The sequence below is a fragment of the Ranitomeya imitator genome, chromosome 6 (genome assembly GCF_032444005.1).
Source record: "Ranitomeya imitator isolate aRanImi1 chromosome 6, aRanImi1.pri, whole genome shotgun sequence".
NCBI lineage: Eukaryota > Metazoa > Chordata > Amphibia > Anura > Dendrobatidae > Ranitomeya > Ranitomeya imitator.
Window position 1 is genome coordinate 481148125 of NC_091287.1, and position 18848 is coordinate 481166972.

An 18848-nucleotide genomic window follows, 5' to 3' on the forward strand; every position below is an offset into this window, starting at 1 on the left:
AGCGTCTCGCTGGGGCTGATTCGGTGCATAGGGTCACTACTGCCTTTTCTGGCTTTCCTATGGTACCCTGCACTGATCTGCGGCGAGCGAGCCTCTCTGGGACTAAGTCCTTGTTTACTCACACTGAGCATGCCCAGGGCAGGGTCTCCCATTGGAGGTCGAGGGCCACATGTTCGGTCACATGCTCAGGTGCTGCAGTACATTCCATTGGTCCTTCTGGAAGGTCCTGAAAGGGCAAAACATGCTCAGGTACTGCAGCACTTTCCATTGGTCCTTCTGGAAGGTCCTGAAAGGGCAAAAACTTCAGTAGCAGCTTCCTGTGCTGCAACTATATAACTGCGCCCATGCGCTAGTATTGTCTTATGTTATGTGCTTTGCGCCAGTGTGGTCACATGTATGTGTGTTCAGGGACCCGGCTGAAATAAGCCCCTAGAATGCTGGCTCCTCCGGCGAGGAGATTGAGTCTGAGTGTATTCAGGGACCCGGCTGAAATAAGCCCCTAGAATGCTGGCTCTTCCGACGAGGAGTTTTGTGTGTTTGTGTGACCACTGATTGCTCTCTGTTTGGGCAGTTAGCCTGTGCCTCTGTGGAGTCTAACAGGGCACAGTGCTTTCCTTTCACGGCTACTCAGTGAATTAACTGAGTTAGTCTATACCGCCATATAGCTCCGCCGTTTGCTAGCAGCAGGTACTCCTGCACGGTGGACCCTGGGCTGCGAACGCACCAATATCAATAAACATCTCTATTTACTCGGTGCGTTCCGCTAGCCCTAACAGAATACTAGCGCCAGGGTCTGGCTAGTAAATGGCGGACATTCAGCAATCTTTGCGGTATATCCAGCAGCTGGAGGGTAGGTTGGCGGCTCTCGAGAGCTCAACCTCAGATGTGGATGTTACCGCAGTTGCTGTACAGGCTGCTAGCGTGGCTGCAGCAACCTTGTCCACTGCCACCCCTGTTCCGACGTTATCTCGCCTCCCGCTGCCAGAAAAATTTTCTGGAAATAGCAAAACTTGTAGGGGATTCGTGAGTCAGTGCTCTATTCACCTCGAGCTCCTGGCTGCACGTTTTCCTACAGAGCGGGCTAAGGTGGGATTTATTGTGTCTCTTTTGTCGGACAGGGCGTTGGAGTGGGCTACGCCGCTGTGGGAGCGTGGTGATCATGTGGTGCAGAGTGCTCCGTTGTTCCTGAGCACTCTGAAAAAGGTCTTTTTAGGACCTCAAGTCACCCATGACACAGCGCTCCAACTACTGGCATTAACTCAGGGTGAGTCCTTTGTCAGCCATTTTTCCGTTCGCTTCCGTACTTTAGCTTCCGAGCTGGTGTGGTCGGATAAAGCCCTTATCCCCATATTTTGGAGGGGCCTGGCTGACCACATTAAGGACGCTCTGGCCACTAGGGAGATTCCTGCCACACTGGAGGAGTTAATAACTGTCTCTACTCGTATTGACCTCCGTTTTAACGAGCGGAGGTTGGAGCGAGCCCAGTGTAGGCAGAGGTTTCGGCTGGCTCCCACCTTCGCCAAACCTTTGGAATCTCCAGTCCAGGCATCCGAGTCACATGAGGCCTTAGAGGTGACACGAGCGGGATCCAAGTCTCAGTCTGCCCGTGCACATAAGGTCCATCATGTTTGCCAGCAGTCAGGACACCTTGCCTCCAAGGGTCCTCAGCGGTCGGGGAAACGTCAGCGTCTAGTGGCAGTTGGAGGAGGTACACTAGACACAGCGACGTTTGCCTCAAAGTTGTCCTTCAAGGGGACAATTACCATAGGCCCATCCACTATTATGGTCGAGCTATGTGTGGATTCTGGGGCAGAGGGTAACTTTATGTCTTCCACTATTGCCCAGCGTCACGCAATATCCTTGGTGATGCTCGCCAAGCCAGTAACCGTTCGAGTGGTAAATGGGTCAACACTACCTTCACAGATTACCCACCAAACCATTCCTTTCCCGCTATTTGTGTCTCCATCACATCAGGAGATAATCTCCCTATTAGTCATTCCTGAGGGAATTGATGAGGTCCTGTTGGGGATACCATGGCTTCGCTACCATTCTCCTCATATTGAGTGATCCTCTGGGAGAATTTTGGGATGGAGTAAATCTTGCGAGGGTAGATGTCTGAGGGAGTGCGTTCAGGTTGCTACTACACAGGTACCCGCAGATCTTTCCTCTCTCCCCAAGCACTATTGGCCCTATGCAGACGTGTTCTCCAAAAGAGCTGCGGAGACCCTTCCGCCTCACCGCCCCTATGACTGTCCTATTGACCTCTTGCCTGGTGCTGAGCCTCCCCGGGGTCGAGTCTATCCGTTATCTCTCCCGGAGATGGAGGCAATGTCCCAGTACATCCAAGAGAATCTGGCAAGAGGATTCATTAGGAAGTCAGTGTCACCGGCAGGGGCAGGGTTCTTCTTCGTACAAAAGAAGACTGGAGACTTACGTCCATGCATAGACTACAGGGGTCTTAACGCCATCACTGTTAAGAACAAGTACCCACTACCCCTGATATCTAGTAACATAGTTAGTAACATAGTTAGTAAGGCCGAAAAAAGACATTTGTCCATCCAGTTCAGCCTATATTCCATCATAATAAATACCCAGATCTACGTCCTTCTACAGAACCTAATAATTGTATGATACAATATTGTTCTGCTCCAGGAACACATCCAGGCCTCTCTTGAACCCCTCGACTGAGTTCGCCATCACCACCTCCTCAGGCAAGCAATTCCAGATTCTCACTGCCCTAACAGTAAAGAATCCTCTTCTATGTTGGTGGAAAAACCTTCTCTCCTCCAGACGCAAAGAATGCCCCCTTGTGCCCGTCACCTTCCTTGGTATAAACAGATCCTCAGCGAGATATTTGTATTGTTCCCTTATATACTTATACATGGTTATTAGATCGCCCCTCAGTCGTCTTTTTTCTAGACTAAATAATCCTAATTTCGCTAATCTATCTGGGTATTGTAGTTCTCCCATCCCCTTTATTAATTTTGTTGCCCTCCTTTGTACTCTCTCTAGTTCCATTATATCCTTCCTGAGCACCGGTGCCCAAAACTGGACACAGTACTCCATGTGCGGTCTAACTAGGGATTTGTACAGAGGCAGTATAATGCTCTCATCATGTGTATCCAGACCTCTTTTAATGCACCCCATGATCCTGTTTGCCTTGGCAGCTGCTGCCTGGCACTGGCTGCTCCAGGTAAGTTTATCATTAACTAGGATCCCCAAGTCCTTCTCCCTGTCAGATTTACCCAGTGGTTTCCCGTTCAGTGTGTAATGGTGATATTGATTCCCTCTTCCCATGTGTATAACCTTACATTTATCATTGTTAAACCTCATCTGCCACCTTTCAGCCCAAGTTTCCAACTTATCCAGATCCATCTGTAGCAGAATACTATCTTCTCTTGTATTAACTGCTTTACATAGTTTTGTATCATCTGCAAATATCGATATTTTACTGTGTAAACCTTCTACCAGATCATTAATGAATATGTTGAAGAGAACAGGTCCCAATACCGACCCCTGCGGTACCCCACTGGTCACAGCGACCCAGTTAGAGACTATACCATTTATAACCACCCTCTGCTTTCTATCACTAAGCCAGTTACTAACCCATTTACACACATTTTCCCCCAGACCAAGCATTCTCATTTTGTGTACCAACCTCTTGTGCGGCACGGTATCAAACGCTTTGGAAAAATCGAGATATACCACGTCCAATGACTCACCGTGGTCCAGCCTATAGCTTACCTCTTCATAAAAACTGATTAGATTGGTTTGACAGGAGCGATTTCTCATAAACCCATGCTGATATGGAGTTAAACAGTTATTCTCATTGAGATAATCCAGAATAACATCCCTCAGAAACCCTTCAAATATTTTACCAACAATAGAGGTTAGACTTACTGGCCTATAATTTCCAGGTTCACTTTTAGAGCCCTTTTTGAATATTGGCACCACATTTGCTATGCGCCAGTCCTGCGGAACAGACCCTGTCGCTATAGAGTCACTAAAAATAAGAAATAATGGTTTATCTATTACATTACTTAGTTCTCTTAGTACTCGTGGGTGTATGCCATCCGGACCCGGAGATTTATCTATTTTAATCTTATTTAGCCGGTTTCGCACCTCTTCTTGGGTTAGATTGGTGACCCTTAATATAGGGTTTCCATTGTTTCTTGGGATTTCACCTAGCATTTCATTTTCCACCGTGAATACCGTGGAGAAGAAGGTGTTTAATATGTTAGCTTTTTCCTCGTCATCTACAACCATTCTTTCCTCACTATTTTTTAAGGGGCCTACATTTTCAGTTTTTATTCTTTTACTATTGATATAGTTGAAGAACAGTTTGGGATTAGTTTTACTCTCCTTAGCAATGTGCTTCTCTGTTTCCTTTTTGGCAGCTTTAATTAGTTTTTTAGATAAAGTATTTTTCTCCCTATAGTTTTTTAGAGCTTCAATGGTGCCATCCTGCTTTAGTAGTGCAAATGCTTTCTTTTTACTGTTAATTGCCTGTCTTACTTCTTTGTTTAGCCACATTGGGTTTTTCCTATTTCTAGTCCTTTTATTCCCACAAGGTATAAACCGCTTACACTGCCTATTTAGGATGTTCTTAAACATTTCCCATTTATTATCTGTATTCTTATTTCTGAGGATATTGTCCCAGTCTACCAGATTAAGGGCATCTCTAAGCTGGTCAAACTTTGCCTTCCTAAAGTTCAATGTTTTTGTGACTCCCTGACAAGTCCCCCTAGTGAAAGACAGGTGAAACTGCACAATATTGTGGTCGCTATTTCCTAAATGCCCAACCACCTGCAGATTTGTTATTCTGTCAGGTCTATTAGATAGTATTAGGTCTAAAAGTGCTGCTCCTCTGGTTGGATTCTGCACCAATTGTGAAAGATAATTTTTCTTGGTTATTAGCAGAAACCTGTTGCCTTTATGGGTTTCACAGGTTTCTGTTTCCCAGTTAATATCCGGGTAGTTAAAGTCCCCCATAACCAGGTCCTCATTATGGGTTGCAGCTTCATCTATCTGCTTTAGAAGTAGACTTTCCATGGTTTCTGTTATATTTGGGGGTTTGTAACAGACCCCAATGAGAATTTTGTTACCATTTTTCCCTCCATGAATTTCAACCCATATGGACTCGACATCCTCATTCCCTTCGCTAATATCCTCCCTTAAAGTGGACTTTAGACAAGACTTTACATAGAGACAAACCCCTCCTCCTCTCCGATTTTTACGATCCTTTCTAAACAGACTGTAACCCTGTAAGTTAACTGCCCAGTCATAGCTTTCATCTAACCATGTCTGAGCTGTTTGATAGGCTACGGGGAGCGAGGGTATTTACAAAGTTAGATCTGCGGGGTGCTTACAACCTGATTCGCATCCGTGAGGGGGATGAATGGAAGACGGCTTTTAACACCAGGGATGGGCACTATGAATATCTGGTGATGCCCTAATGCCCCAGCCGTTTTCCAAGACTTTGTGAACGACATCTTCCGGGATATGCTCACCACCTCGGTCGTAGTCTATCTGGATGATATTCTCATCTTCTCTCCAGATATTGATTCCCATCGGAGAGATGTTCGCAAAGTCTTCGACCTCTTACGGGCAAACTCCCTCTACGCCAAGTTGGAGAAGTGTGTGTTTGAGCAGGAGTCCTTGCCTTTCCTTGGTTATATCATCTCTGCCAAGGGTTTGGCTATGGATCCTGCCAAGCTACAGGCTGTAATGGACTGGCAGGAACCCCATTCTCTTAAAGCGGTGCAGCGCTTTATGGGGTTCATTAATTACTATCGCCAGTTCATTCCACACTTCTCAACTTTGGTAGCTCCCTTGGTTGCCCTCACCAAGAAGGGAGCAAATCCCAAGTTGTGGTCAGAGGAGGTCTCCAAAGCCTTTCTCTCGATCAAGTCACACTTCGCTAGCGCTCCCATCCTACATCGCCCCGATGTTGATAAGCCATTTATCTTGGAGGTGGATGCCTCATCCGTTGGTGCTGGAGCAGTCCTTTTCCAAAAGGATGCTCAAGGTCGGAAGCATCCTTGCTTCTTCTTCTCCAAGACCTTCACACCAGCGGAGAGGTATTATTCCATCGGGGACAGGGAGTTGCTGGCCATGAAGTTGGCTTTTTCGGAGTGGAGACATCTCCTGGAGGGAGCTCGCTTTCCCTTCCAAGTCTTCACTGACCACAAGAACTTGGTGTATCTGCAAACAGCCCAGCGGCTGAATTCTTGCCAGGCTAGATGGTCCCTGTTCTTCTCCCGGTTCCATTTTACTCTCCATTTCCTCTCCGGGGAGAAGAACGTTCGTGCTGACGCTCTCTCCCGCTCCGTGGTGTCATCGGAGGAGGAGGAGCCTCGGCTTATTGTCCCTTCTGAGAGCCTGAGAACTGTAGCTCCGGTTTCGCTAGAGTCTGTGCCCCCGGGCAAGACTTTCGTGCCAGCTAACTTGCGACCGGAGGTTCTCTCTTGGGCTCACTCCTCCAGAGTGGGTGGGCATTTTGGAACCAAGAGGACATCTGAGCTTCTGGCGAGAAAATACTGGTGGCCGCATATGGCCCGAGATGTCAAGGACTATATTCAGGCGTGCGTTTCTTGCGCCCAGAATCGGTCTCCTCGGCAACGGCCTGCTGGGTTGCTTTACCCTCTACCGGTGGCAGACAGGCCCTGGGAGATGGTCGGGATGGACTTTGTGGTGGGTCTACCCAAGTCGCGTGGCTGCTCCATTATTTGGGTTGTCAGTGACCATTTCTCTAAGATGGTGCATTTGGTGCCGCTTCCTCGGTTACCGTCAGCACGGGCTTTGACGGTGTTGTTCATTAAACACGTTTTCCGATTGCATGGTATGCCTGATAAGATTGTCAGCGATCGGGGTCCCCAGTTCGCATCTCAGTTTTGGAGAGAGCTCTGCCGTTTACTCAGCATAGAGTTAAACCTCTCCTCTGCATACCATCCCGAGACGAATGGGTTGGTGGAGAGAACCAACCAGACTCTGGTGACATATTTGCGACATTTCGTCTCTGCTAGGCAGGATGACTGGGCATCTTTGCTACCTTGGGCGGAATTTGCCCTGGACAACACCGTAGCCGATTCCACTGGTCAAACTCCTTTTCTCCTTAATTACGGCCAGCATCCGCGTGTCCCTGTGCCCATGCCCGTGTCATCCACCGATTCTAGGGTGGCAGACTGGGCGGTGGAGGCACGTGACATCTGGGACCGCACACAGGATGCCATCCGGGCCTCCAAGGATAGAATGAGGGTTTCGGCTGATACACACTGGCTCCCCGCTCCGGTCTTTGCTCCTGGTGACTTAGTGTGGCTCTCCGCCCGTAACATCAGGCTGCGAGTTGAGTCCACTAAGTTTGCTCCTCGCTACATTGGCCCGTTTAAGGTTCTGGAACAGGTCAACCCTGTGGTCTACCGTTTGGCTATTCCTCCACGCCTTGGTATCACCGATACTTTCCACGTTTCCCTCTTAAAGCCCGTTCATTTGTCCCGGTTTTCCGAGTCATCTGCTGGGACATCGGGTTCATCCACGGATGAGTTTGAGGTGAATGCTATTGTGGGGTGCAAGGTGGTACGTGGCAAGAAATTTTATCTGGTGGACTGGAAGGGTCACGGCCCAGAGGATAGAACCTGGGAGCCTGTGGAGCACATTCGGGCTCCGCTGCTTATCGCAGCTTTTGAGCGTAGTGAGGCTCAAGGAGGGGGGGGGCCCTAGGAGGGGGGGTAATGTTAGGAGTCGAGTTTCCTCTGCTGCACAGGGGGAATCTCGATCCGTGTCTGCTGCGGTCTCCCATTTGGTATCGGCCGCAGTGGGCTCTGCTCAGCGGAGACGTCGCTCCCAGCGTCTCGCTGGGGCTGATTCGGTGCATAGGGTCACTACTGCCTTTTCTGGCTTTCCTATGGTACCCTGCATTGATCTGCGGTGAGCGAGCCTCTCTGGGACGAAGTCCTTGTTTGCTCACACTGAGCATGCCCAGGGCAGGGTCTCCCATTGGAGGTCGAGGGCCACATGTTCGGTCACATGCTCAGGTGCTGCAGTACATTCCATTGGTCCTTCTGGAAGGTCCTGAAAGGGCAAAACATGCTCAGGTACTGCAGCACTTTCCATTGGTCCTTCTGGAAGGTCCTGAAAGGGCAAAAACTTCAGTAGCAGCTTCCTGTGCTGCAACTATATAAACTGCGCATGACTGCACGGCCATGCGCTAGTATTGTCTTATGTTATGTGCTTTGCGCCAGTGTGGTCACATGTATGTGTGTTCAGGGACCCGGCTGAAATAAGCCCCTAGAATGCTGGCTCCTCCGGCGAGGAGATTGAGTCTGAGTGTATTCAGGGACCCGGCTGAATTAAGCCCCTAGAATGCTGGCTCCTCCGGCGAGGAGTTTTGTGTGTTTGTGTGACCACTGACTGCTCTCTGTTTGGGCAGTTAGCCTGTGCCTCTTTGGAGTCTAACAGGGCACAGTGCTTTCCTTTCACGGCTACTCAGTGAATTAACTGAGTTAGTCTTTACCGCCATATAGCTCCGCCGTTTGCTAGCAGCAGGTACTCCTGCACGGTGGACCCCGGGCTGCGAACGCACCAATATCAATAAACATCTCTATTTACTCGGTGCGTTCCGCTAACCCTAACACCTTACAGAGAAAAAATATTCTTTATATGCTCTGGATATTTATCCATTTTTTTGAATATGCTTATGGCATGGGTATAGTAATTCCTGTGTTCCTAGGTCCATACGTGTGCATTTATCCACTGAATTTCTTTAAACAGTTGTGTGTTTATATTTGTTAAATAAAAATTTTTTGAATTTTTACTTGGCATGTGCTTCAGTTATTTGTAGGTATTAGTTTTATATTAAGTTATATTATTAGTTTAATTAAAAAATATCTGCAAAAGTAAAAATATTTTGTAGATAATCTGACCACCCACTCTCCAAAGTGTGTAACCTTATAATGCAATGTTCACATGTCCAGCAATAATCCGTTAAGATGGATCCAAGAGCGATCTGTTGGCAAATAAGTTGCGCAGACACAATTTTTTTTGGCCCTTTTTAAAAAACGGATTTCAGCTGGGTCCGTTTTTAAACAGTAAAATCTAAGGAAAACGGATCCGTTAATTAGTCATCCGTTTTTCTCCCATTTGAAACAGATCTGTTTTTTGCTTACTGGAGAAGGGAAAAAAAAAAAATTTAACCCCTTCATGACCTTGCGATTTTCCATTTTGGGGGTTTAGTGTTTTTCCCCCCCACTTCTTCAACGAGACATAACTTTATTATTCTATCTACAGAAAAGACAAAAAGGAGAGCCAGCAGATACTATTTCTGAAAATATGTATCACAAAAGGTGCAATGTCATTTCACTTACTTTGCAGGGGTGAGAGGATCCACTTTTGCCCACCCCCATTCCTGTCAACACAAATAAGCTCCAACTGAGTCCTACCCCCACAGAGGTCCCATGGAGAAGCACTGTCCTGCTTGATGAGCACAGTCCTTCTTGCTCCACCTTTCCTCTTCCTTAAGGTACCGTCACACTCAGCAACTTTGCAACGAGAACGACAATGATCCATGACTAGTGTTGAGCGATACCTTCCGATATCGGAAAGTATCGGTATCGGTTGGGATCGGCCGATATTCAAAAAATATCGGATATCGCCGATACCGATACCCGATCCCAATGCAAGTCAATGGGACCAAAATATCGGAATTAAAATAAACCCTTTCTTTTCTTGTAGGTTCATTCTACATCAAGGAAAACAACTAAGAATAATGTAGGATGTATTGTGGGAGGTGGCGGAGACATTAAAGGCAATGAGGTTTAGCCCAATCAAATAGAATAGCATGTTTTTTTTTTTTTAAGACGTTCGGAGTGAAAAAGATATTGAGTATGTAAATTTTTTTTTATTTTGTCAGATATTGATGTTTCACTATTCCACGCCCTTCCCCTTCTTTTTTTTTCTTTTTTTTTTTTTACTTTTCCCACACTTTCATCTTCATCATCATCAGCATCTTTGACATCAACTTCTTCTTCACCTTATTCATCTTCTTCTTCATCTTCTACCTATTTTTTTTTTTTATTACATTCTTCATATTCATTTTATTTAACTATTATTATTCTTCCTATTCTACATATTCTTTTTATTCCACTGTTATTATTCTTCCTATTCTACTTCTTCATCATATTCTCATTTGTGACAGGCATTCCCGTAGTTGTTATCTATAAAAGTTGGAAGATTACACCTTCCGTTCTGCCAGTCACAAAAGTTACATTTGTCCGCGTTCAGTTTGGCCTGCAGCATCAGGCTTTATCCAGGGGCACCACGAGGAGGAACGGACTCACCCCCATACACTGCTTAGTCTTCTTCTGCATATAATTTAGATAATATCTTTTGCTCTGATATTAAGTCTTATGCTTAATGTTCTTCTGCTCTTTGTTCTGCAGCCTCTTGTTCTTCTGCTTCTCGGTCTTCCATGTCGTCGTCTCCAGGGTCGTCGTCTCCAGTGTCGTCATCTCCGCCGTCGTCGTCTCAGCCGTCGTCGTCTCCGCCGTCGTCGTCTCCGCCGTCGTCATCGGGGTGGTCTTCCGGGTCGTCGTCGTCGTCATCGGGGTGGTCTTCCGGGTCGTCGTCATCGGGGTGGTTTTCCGGGTCGTCGACTTTAGTGTCTTAAACTTGGAAATGTAGCAGAAGGTACAAGAAGGCTGAGAAAATGCCAAGAACCAGCTGATGGAACTGGAACTCGGATGGCTACCCGAAGGTTCAAGAGCCTATGGAACTACCGAGGACCAGCTGACGTTACTGGAACCCGGTTACTAAGCAGGAGGTACCCGTGCTAAAAAGCACTACCAAGGACCGCCTGGCGTTGGCGGAACTCGGATACCCAGAAGGAGGCACCTAAGCCAAAGGCTCTGCCCGGAACCAGCTGACGTTACTGGAACCAGGATGGGGAGCAGAAGGTACAAGAGCAAAAGACACTTCCGAGAACCAGCTGACGGTACTGGAACCCGGATGGGTAGCCGAAGGTCCAAGAGCCAATGGAACTACCGAGGACCAGCTGACGTTACTGGAACCCGGTTACTAAGCAGGAGGTACCCGTGCCTGAAAGCACTACCAAGGACCACCTGACGTTGGTGGAACTTGGATACCCAGAAGGAGGCACCTAAGCCAAAGGCTCTGCCCGGAACCAGCTGACGGTACTGGAACCAGGATGGGGAGCAGAAGGTACAAGAGCAAAAGACACTGCCGAGAACCAGCTGACGGTGCTGGAACCAGGTGGTGGACCCGAAGGCCCACAGGAGAGGAGAGAACAGCTAGGCCGCGAGGCAGCCGCAGTTACCGAACCCCAACAGTCCTACAGGGGGAGCTGGGCCTACTGGCACTACAGAACCAGCCTTGACTACCAGTTCACGCAGCCCACATAGGAAGCTCCTAAACTGGAGGCACCCTGGAGTTGGCTAACCCGACTGCAACACGACGGGGCAAACATAGGCGTCTCAGCGAGTTTGACACACCCCGGAAACAGCTGACGGTGCTGAAACCAGGTTTGGCACGAGGGAGTACCTGTGACAAAAACACTGCCAAGAACCAGCTGGCGGTGCTGGAACCCAGATGCGTTGCCCCAGTGTGCAAGAGCCAATGGCACGACCGAGGACCAGCTGACGGTGCTGGAACACGGTTACTAAGCTGTAGGTGCCCGCGCTTAAAAGCACTACCAAGGACCGCCTGACGTTGGCGGAACTCGGATACCCAGGAGGAGGCACCTAAGCCAAAGGCTCGGCCCGGAACCAGCTGACGGTGCTGGAACCAGGTGGTGGACCCCAAGGCCCACAGGAGAGGAGAGAACAGCTAGGCCGCGAGGCAGCCGCAGTTACCGAACCCCAACAGTCCTACAGGGGGAGCTGGGCCTACTGGCACTACAGAACCAGCCTTGACTACCAGTTCACGCAGCCCACATAGGAAGCTCCTAAACTGGAGGCACCCTGGAGTTGGCTAACCCGACTGCAACACGACGGGGCAAACATAGGCGTCTCAGCGAGTTTGACACACCCCGGAAACAGCTGACGGTGCTGAAACCAGGTTTGGCACGAGGGAGTACCTGTGACAATAACACTGCCGAGAACCAGCTGGCGGTGCTGGAACCCAGATGCGTTGCCCCAGTGTGCAAGAGCCAATGGCACGACCGAGGACCAGCTGACGGTGCTGGAACACGGTTACTAAGCTGTAGGTGCCCGCGCTTAAAAGCACTACCAAGGACCGCCTGACGTTGGCGGAACTCGGATACCCAGGAGGAGGCACCTAAGCCAAAGGCTCGGCCCGGAACCAGCTGACGGTGCTGGAACCAGGTGGTGGACCAAAAGGCCCACAGGAGAGGAGAGAACAGCTAGGCCGCGAGGCAGCCGCAGTTACCGAACCCCAACAGTCCTACAGGGGGAGCTGGGCCTACTGGCACTACAGAACCAGCCTTGACTACCAGTTCACGCAGCCCACATAGGAAGCTCCTAAACTGGAGGCACCCTGGAGTTGGCTAACCCGACCGCACCACGACGGGGCAAGCATAGGCGTCTCAGTGAGCTTGACACAACCCGGAAACAGCTGATGGTGCTGAAACCAGGCTTGGCACGAGGGAGTACCTGTGACAAGAACACTGCCGAGAACCAGCTGGCGGTGCTGGAACCCAGATGCGTTGCCCCAGTGTGCAAGAGCCAATGGCACGACCGAGGACCAGCTGGCGGTGCTGGAACCCGGTTACTAAGCTGTAGGTGCCCGCGCTTAAAAGCACTACCAAGGACCGCCTGACGTTGGCGGAACTCGGATACCCAGGAGGAGGCACCTAAGCCAAAGGCTCGGCCTGGAACCAGTTGACGGTGCTGGAACCAGGTGGTGGACCCCAAGGCCCACAGGAGAGGAGAGAACAGCTAGGCCGCGAGGTAGCCGCAGTTACCGAACCCCAACAGTCCTACAGGGGGAGCTGGGCCTACTGGCACTACAGAACCAGCCTTGACTACCAGTTCACGCAGCCCACATAGGAAGCTCCTAAACTGGAGGCACCCTGGAGTTGGCTAACCCGACCGCACCACGACGGGGCAAGCATAGGCGTCTCAGTGAGCTTGACACAACCCGGAAACAGCTGACGGTGCTGAAACCAGGCTTGGCACGAGGGAGTACCTGTGACAAGAACACTGCCGAGAACCAGCTGGCGGTGCTGGAACCCAGATGCGTTGCCTATTAAAGATTGTCTTCCTAGAGCCCCAACTAGCGGTGTTGGAGCTAAGGGTAAGCAGGGGGAGCAGAGTGTAGGCCGAAGCCTGCACTGGAGGCAGCTTTGTGTCTGCGTTGCGTTTGCAGGACACTTTGCCGGCTACACAGTGGGGGAACAGCTGGCGTTGCTGAACCCCACTAACACAATGGCGTGTGTTTTTCTCTGTGCAGCTAGCACTTGCGGTCAAAAACTAGCGATGTTAGAGCCCGTGTTGAAGCAGGAGGAGGAGGAGAGGAGCAGAGTGTAGGCCGAAGCCTATTTGAACCAATTTCAAAGGAAACCTTTAACCCCCCCTCAGGTGTTACAAAGTACAAGAGACACACCTTGTGCAGTATTAATGCTGCACAAGTGAAAGGTTGCTCTATTCAGCACACGCTGAATGAAAGACGTACACAATTTAGCCCATTCTACAGTCAAACTGTAGTGGATGCGTGACTTGGCTTTTTAAGGAGACGCAGCACAGGTGTCCCAAATAACGCCTTGGTGCTTGGCGCAGCTTCCTGAGCGTTGTTATTTGCTGTACAGGAGTCTGCGCTCTTGTGTTATCCCTTGGCAATGCCCTGTTAGAGCTGCCCGTCTTATGACCTCATTTCATGTTGGCCGGTGCGGTTAACGATGGCCATAAATCCCAGACCCACAGTGCCTTTTCATAAAGTCACACTGCGGTGCTGTGATTCGTGGCCTTGAGCAGTAAATATTTTGGCCGCTCACACACGTCCTTACACCTGCTTCAGACTGGGCGGCCTCTGCTGATCCCTTCTCGCATGCCGTGGCCATGAGGCTGCACAGTCTGAAGAAGGCGGAAGGAGATGAGTTAAGACAGGTGAAGATATGCACTGCTCGTGCCTATCAATCACACCCTCGCAGTCAAAATAAGACAACGAGGAGCATTGTTTCAGGCAGGGCGGACGCACAGGCGCAACAAGCCAACCAATGATGTCAGAAGACGGGAAGCGCTACCAAGGGGGGTGCTGCGTATCATTAGAAAGGAAAGTCACACCTCAGGGACAGTGGAATGGTCTCAATGAGACACATTTTGTACGTTTTGAGTTCCACGTGGGCAAGGACAAAAAGTCAGCCACCTTGTACAAATGCAGCAGTACTGCTGTACAAGGTGGCTGTTATACATAGAAACACCTGGGGGTGGGGGGCAGGCTCCCTTCAATTTCAGTTCATGTGCCTGCGTGGCGTTTGCAGGACACGTTGCCAGATACACAGCAGGGGAACAGCTGGCGGTGCTGAACCCCACTAACACATTGGCTGGTGTTTTTCTCTGTGCAGCTAGCATGTCCGGGCAGAAACTGGCGTTGTTTGAGCCCAGGGTCAGCAGGAGGAGGAGAGGAGCAAAGTGTAGGCCGAAGCCTGCACTGGTGGCAGCTTTTGGTCAGTTGTGCCAGCGTGGCTTGTGCTGGACACGATGCCGACTACACAGCAGGGGAACAGCTGGCGGTGCTGAACCCCACTAACACATTGGCTGGTGTTTTTCTCTGTGCAGCTAGCATGTCCGGGCAGAAACTGGCGTTGTTTGAGCCCAGGGTCAGCAGGAGGAGGAGAGGAGCAAAGTGTAGGCCGAAGCCTAGTTGAACCAATTTCAAAGGTTACCTTTAACCCCCCCCTCAGGTGTTGCAAGGTACAAGAGCCACACCTTGAACAGCATTAATGATGCACAAGTCAAAGGTTGCTCTATTTAATTTTGCTCCTTGCACACGCTGAATTAAACACGTACACTATTTAGCCCATTATACTGTAAAACAGTAGTGGAGGCGTGACTACTAGTCTTTTTAAGGAGACGCAGCACAGGTGTACAAATTTACACCTAGGTGCTGTGCGCAGATTCCTTACCGTTGTTATTTGCAGTACAGGAAACTGCGCTCTTGTGTTATCCCTTGGCAATACCCTGTTAGTGTAGGCCGTCTCATGACCTCATTTCATGTTGGCCGGTGCGGTTAACGATGGCCATAAATCCCAGACCCACAGTGGCTTTTCCTAAAGTCACACTGCGGTGCTGGGATTCGTGGCCTTGTGCAGTAAATATGTTCGCCGCTCACACATGTCCTTACACCTGCTTCAGACTGGGCGGCCTCAGCTGATCCCTTATCGCATGCCGCGGCCATAAGGCCGCACAGTCAGAAGAAGGCGGAAGGAGGGGAGTGAAGACAGGGGAACATATGCACTGCTCGTGCCCATCAATCACACCCTCGCAGTCAAAATATATGAGACAACGGGGGGCGTTGTGTCGGGCAGGGGGGACGCACAGGCACAGCCAGCCAACCAATGATGTCAGGAGACGGGCAGCGCTAACAATGGGGGTGCTGCGTGTCATTAAAAAGGAAAGTCACACCTCAGGGACATTGTAATGGTCTGTAATGAGACACATTTTGTACTTGTTGAGTTCCACGTGTGCAAGGAGAAAAAGTCAGCCACCTTGTACAAATGCAGCAGTACTGCTGTACAAGGTGGCTGTTATACATAGAAACACCTGGGGGGGTGGGGGCCAGGCTCCCTTCAATTTCAGTTCATGTGCCTGCGTGGCGTTTGCAGGACACGTTGCCAGCTACACAGCAGGGGAATAGCTGGCGGTGCTGAACCCCACTAACACATTGGCTGGTGTTTTTCTCTGTGCAGCTAGCATGTCCGGGCAGAAACTGGCGTTGTTTGAGCCCAGGGTCAGCAGGAGGAGGAGAGGAGCAAAGTGTAGGCCGAAGCCTGCACTGGTGGCAGCTTTTGGTCAGTTGTGCCAGCGTGGCTTGTGCTGGACACGATGCCGACTACACAGCAGGGGAACAGCTGGCGGTGCTGAACCCCACTAACACATTGGCTGGTGTTTCTCTCTGTGCAGCTAGCATGTCTGGGCAGAAACTGGCGGTGTTTGAGCCCGGGGTCAGCAGGAGGAGGAGAGGAGCAGAGTGTAGGCCGAAGCCTGCACTGGTGGCAGCTTTTGGTCGGTTGTGCCAGCGTGGCTTGTGCTGGACACGATGCCAACTACACAGCAGGGGAACAGCTGGCGGTGCTGAACCCCACGAACACATTGACTGGTGTTTTTCTCTGTGCAGCTAGCAGTTCCGGGCAGAAACTAGCGGTGTTTGAGCCCAGGGTCAGCAGGAGGAGTAGAGGAGCAGAGTGTAGGCCGAAGCCTAGTTGAACCAATTTCAAAGGTTACCTTTAACCCCCCCCTCAGGTGTTGCAAGGTACAAGAGCCACACCTTGAACAGCATTAATGATGCACAAGTCAAAGGTTGATCTATTTAATTTTGCTCCTTGCACACGCTGAATAAAACACGTACACTGTTTAGCCCATTATACTGTCAAACAGTAGTGGAGGCGTGACTACTAGTCTTTTTAAGGAGATGCAGCACAGGTGTCAAAATTTACACCTAGCTGCTGTGCGCAGATTCCTGAGCATTGTTATTTGCTGTACAGGAGTCTGCGCTATTGGGAGCCCTTGGCCATGCGCTGTGAGCGCTTCCTGTCTTCTGACCTCATTTAATGTCGGCCGTTACGGTTAGCGATGGACATGAATCCCAGACCCACAGTGTGTTTTCAAAAAATCACACTGCGTGGCTGGGATTCGTGGCCTTGTTCAGTAAATATGTTTGACGCTCACACATGTCCTTACACCTGCTTCAGACTGGGTGGCCTCATCTGATCCCTTATCACCTGCCGCGGCCATGAGGACACCCAGTCTGAAGAAGGCGGAAGGAGATGAGTGAACACAGGCAAACATATGCACTGCACATGCCCATCAATCACACCCTCGCTGTTCAAAAAAATAAGACACCGAGGGGCGTTGTTTCGAGCAGGGCAGACGCACAGGCGCAGCCAGCTAACCAATGATGTCAAAAGACGGGCAGCGCTAACAAGGGTGGTGCTGCGTATCATTAGAAAGGAAAGTCACACCTCAGGGACAGTGGAATGGTCTCTAATGAGACACATTTTGTACGTGTTGAGTTCCATGTGGGCAAGGAGAAAAAGTCAGCCACCTTGTACAAATGCAGCAGTACTGCTGTACTAGGTGGCTGTTATACATAGAAACACCTGGGGGGGTGGGGCCAGGTTCCCTTTAATTTCAGTTCATGTGCCTGCGTGGCGTTTGCAGGTCACGTTGCCGGCTACACAGCAGGGGAACAGCTGGCGTTGCTGAACCCCACTAACACATTGGCTGGTGTTTTTCTCTGTGCAGCTAGCACTTCCGGGCAAAAACTAGCGGTGTTTGAGCCCAGGGTCAGCAGGAGGAGGAGAGGAGCAGAGTGTAGGCCGAAGCCTGCACTGGTGGCAGCTTTTGTTCTGTTGTGCCAGCGTGGCTTGTGCTGGACACATTGCCGACTACACAGCAGGGGAACAGCTGGCGGTGCTGAACCCCACTGACACATCACCTAGTGTTTTTTCTGTGTAGACAACACTTCCAGGTGGCAACTGACAGTGTTGAAACCCAGGGAATCAAAGAGGAGCAGAGTGTAGGCCGAAGCCTGCAGTGGAGCAAGTTGAAAGGGAACCTTTAACCCCCCCCCCCCAGGCATTTGTTGCTGAAAGAGCCATCTTGTACAGCAGTAATACTGCACATGGAAAATGGTGGCTCCGAAAATTATGCTCCTTGCAAACGCTGAAGTACACACTCATATAATGTGTCCCCTCACACCGTCAAACCATCCCGGAAGTGGGACTTTCCTTTGTAATGTGACACAGCACAGCCGTCATTCCAACCCCCTTGGTGCCGGGCGCCACCTCCTCAACGTTGTTTGGTTCTGTCACGGAGCCCGCGCTGTAATGTTATCCCTTGGCCATGCACAGTTAGCGGTGCCCGTCTTCTGACATCATGTAGGTGTCAGGCTGGCAGTGCCTGTGCGTCCAAGCTGCCCGAGATCCAACCTTGCAGTGTCATCTAATGTAGTCCCACTGCGGGCCAGGGATCCATGGGCATGCGCAGTGCATATCATCGCCTCTCACTCACCTTCTTCCTGCTTCTTCAGACTGTGCGGCGTCACGGCCGTGGCATGCTATTAGGGATCAGCTGACGCCGCCTAGTATGAAGAAGCGTGAAGAAGGGGAGTGAGAGGCTAGTATATGCACTGCGCATGGCCATGGATACCAGGCCCACTGTGGGATCACATTAGACGACACTGCGAGGTGTGATTTCGGGCAGCGTGGACGCACAGGCGCAGCCAGGACGACAACAAATGATGTCAGAGGACGGGCAGCGCAAACTGTGCATGGCCAAGGGATAACATAACAGCGCAGGGTCCATGACAGAATCAAACAACGCTAAGGAGGCAGCGCACGGTGCCAAGGGGGTAGCAATGACGGCTGTGCTGCGTCACATTACAAAGGAAAGTCCCACGGTTGGACGATGTGAGGGGACACATTACATGAGTGTGTAGTTCAGCGTTTGCAAGGAGCATAATTTCAAGAGCGACCTTTCCCTTGTGCAGTATTAGTGCTGCACATGGTGGCTCTTTCAGTAACAAACGCCTAGGGGAGGGGGGGACAGGTCCCCTTACATTTTAGTTGTGCCAGCGTGGCGGTCGCATGACACATTGCCGGATACACAGCTGGGGATCAGCTGACGTTACTGAACCCCAATAACAGAGGAGCGACTGTT

At 50.3% G+C, this 18848-nt stretch overlaps 1 protein-coding gene across 2 annotated transcripts in view; it reads right to left on the reverse strand.

The window, feature by feature from the left end:
* Nucleotides 1–18848, reverse strand: part of LOC138642949 (cytochrome P450 2D17-like) — a 172228-nt gene that overhangs the window by 23406 nt on the left and 129974 nt on the right. The window lies entirely within an intron of this gene.